The following is a 2880-nucleotide window of genomic DNA, read 5'->3' on the forward strand; positions in this document are numbered from 1 at the left end:
ATGGCAACCTCAGTAGCTTTAGAATTACAGTATTTTTATGTTGCTAACTTTTGCTTAAATCGTGTAGTTTACTGAGATAATTTATACTTCTCGCCTAAGATTGCTTAACAAGGCGATATCAAATCCTATATTTCTAGGCTTTAAAATATATGACCTGAATGTAGATTGTGGTCCATACCCTAATTCAAATCAAAAGGTATTGAAATTCAACATCATTTAAAAATTCTCAGTCTTGAAGCACTTACATATTTGGTCTAAACTGGCTTCTTTTGATTCAAAATCTTGTATTCCCCAAGGGTAACTTAGTTTAAAGCTATTTATATGTTGAACTTGGGGCTGCAGAAATTTCTTTTACCAGAAACAAGAAGCATTAAATAGATTTTGAAAAGTCCTACAAAGTCCTGAGAAAAAGATCTTTTAAGTTACCTTATGAGTTCTATGGAAATCTGGAAATGATTCATGAAGTCATCTTGGCTAGATTGTGAGTACATGTACGTAATCTTGCCTAATCCTTATTTTATCATTGCTGGTTGCTTTTGCCAAGAAATTGCAAAATAAAAAGTGCTTATATTAGAGCTATAACTGTATACGGACTAAGGAGCTTTCTAAAAGGTAGTTTCAAATGGGGTATTTGGGATTACAGAAGTGACTCTAGTGGGGGAGGAGGCGATGTATAAATTGCATAAGAAAAGTGGGAGTGGGGGTGGTGAGGAAAGCCTGGAACATTTGGAAACAGGGAAGCACCCGGACTGGACTGCAAAGTTTACGCTGGGAGAAATGAAAGGCAATACTAGGGTTGGTTAGCTTGTCAGTTAGGGCTCAGTTAGGGAAACAGAAACTACTCTACGTAGTTGAAGCAGTTAGGAATTTAATACAGGGAATTAGATGCTTAATCAGTTTTTAGATGGGATGGAGGAGCAGATTCTAGGCTGGGCCTCCAGCAATGTCTTCAGAACAATAGAGAATTGACCTACAGGGGAGTTACCACCCTGAGGTCACATAAAGGCTGTACCAAAGTCAAGTCTGCCACCAACACCTCTACTGCTGCTGTGCTTTTGCCTCTGGACACCTAAAAAAACAAAAAATAAATAATCATAGCTGCTCACAGGGAATGAGCTCAAAATGTTGCTGCCTCAACCATAATTGCCTTTCGATACCCTGTAATCTGAAAAATAGTCATTTCCAAAGTGATGTTTGTTAGCAGAGACTGCCAAGAATTGACTGGAAGATGACCTCTGACTGATTTCTGCCCTTCAAATCTTTGCCCACAGGCATCGCTTGCAAGCAGAGTGTTAGCTGTAAGGGAGACAGTAAATATTTTTGCTTTCCAGCTTCTCCAACAGCAAGACAAGTAGATAAGACTTTGTGAGTCAATCTATAACTTCCATCATAATTGGGTAGGTCATGGAAGGCTGGGACCATAAAACTAAGGAATTTTACATAACCTTGGAAAGAAAGTTAATTCAAATATATTGAGTGCTTACCATGTTCCAGGAACAGTTCAAAGCACTTTTTTTTTTTTGTCTTTTTTTTTTTCGTGTCTGGCAACGGATCGCAACCCTCAGTATCGCACCCGTACAGGACCAGGACCGGCAACGGGATCGCAACCCTCGGTGTTGCTCCCACACCTCGCTCAGCCAGTGAGCGGGAACCAGTCTGTACGTGGGATCCGAACCCTCGGCGGGAGTGCCACCGCGCTTCTCAAGCGGCGCACTGTAGCAGTGCGCCACCGGGCCGGCCCCCAAAGCACTTTTATATATAGTATCTTGTTCAATTTTCTCTATAACTTCATGAGAAATTATCTCTAATTTACAGATGAGAAAAATGAGGCACTTTTATATATAGTATCTCGTTCAATTTTCTCTATAACTTCATGAGAAATTATCTCTAATTTACAGATGAGAAAAATGAGGAACATAGAGGTTAAATTACTTGACAAAGGTCATAGCACCAGTAGTTTGAGCTCATGATCCCAGATTCTTAAATACCATGTTATATGGCTCTTTGGCAGGGGCAGAAACAAACTCCAGACTCCATTTCTGAAGGTGGTAATGCTCAATTAAGTACTGAAACATGAATAGTAGTTGTCCAAGTGAAGATAGGAAAGGGCTTTACAGGGAAAGCTGTGGAGGTATGATGCAGCATGACTCATGCAGCAGATTGCTGGTGGTTTTATTCAGCTGCTCTGTAGGGTATGGGATGAAGTAGCAAGAAATGGCATTAGAAAGGAGCCATGGAATCGATCCTAACAGGCCTTTGATTCCTCCTTAAGAGATTTGAATTTACCTGATCAGATTTTCATTATGAAAGATTAATCTCACTATATCACGGAATATGAGTTAGATGGAGATAAGACAATAGTTATTTAGGAATTGCTATAGTCCAGGTGAGAAATGATGAGAGTGGAAGAACAAGAGGACATAAGAAAAATTTAGGTGTTAGGATCATAGCTACATAGCAACCAGTGGGATTTGGAGGGAGAAGTGTAGGATTATTCCCAGATTTCTGGTTCTGGTACCATTCACTGAGCCACAGAAGTGTGGGGAGGTAGGTTCCATTTGAACATACTGAAATTGAAGTACATGTGGAATGTGAGGGGAAATGGTTGGTAAACTCCAGATTCCAGCAACTGAAAGTGAAAAGTGAACTGGAAGCATTCCGACTGTAAAAGCCCCTTCTCTGGACAGTCCCAGAAGGGAGATAAATCTGCAGACAACCTGTGGTTTAAGGGGAGGCTATCAGAATAACATTGTTGCGCATACTACAGACACATTTTTTCATGTGGACTAAGAGAGATATTTATGATCCTTTTAGAGAACTGTGAGAACTAAGTAGAGTCATTATTTTGTAGTTGATGACGTATTAGTCCCCTACATTCTT

This window comes from Galeopterus variegatus, unplaced genomic scaffold (assembly GCF_000696425.1).
Source record: "Galeopterus variegatus unplaced genomic scaffold, G_variegatus-3.0.2 Scaffold8603, whole genome shotgun sequence".
NCBI classification, from domain to species: Eukaryota; Metazoa; Chordata; class Mammalia; order Dermoptera; family Cynocephalidae; genus Galeopterus; species Galeopterus variegatus.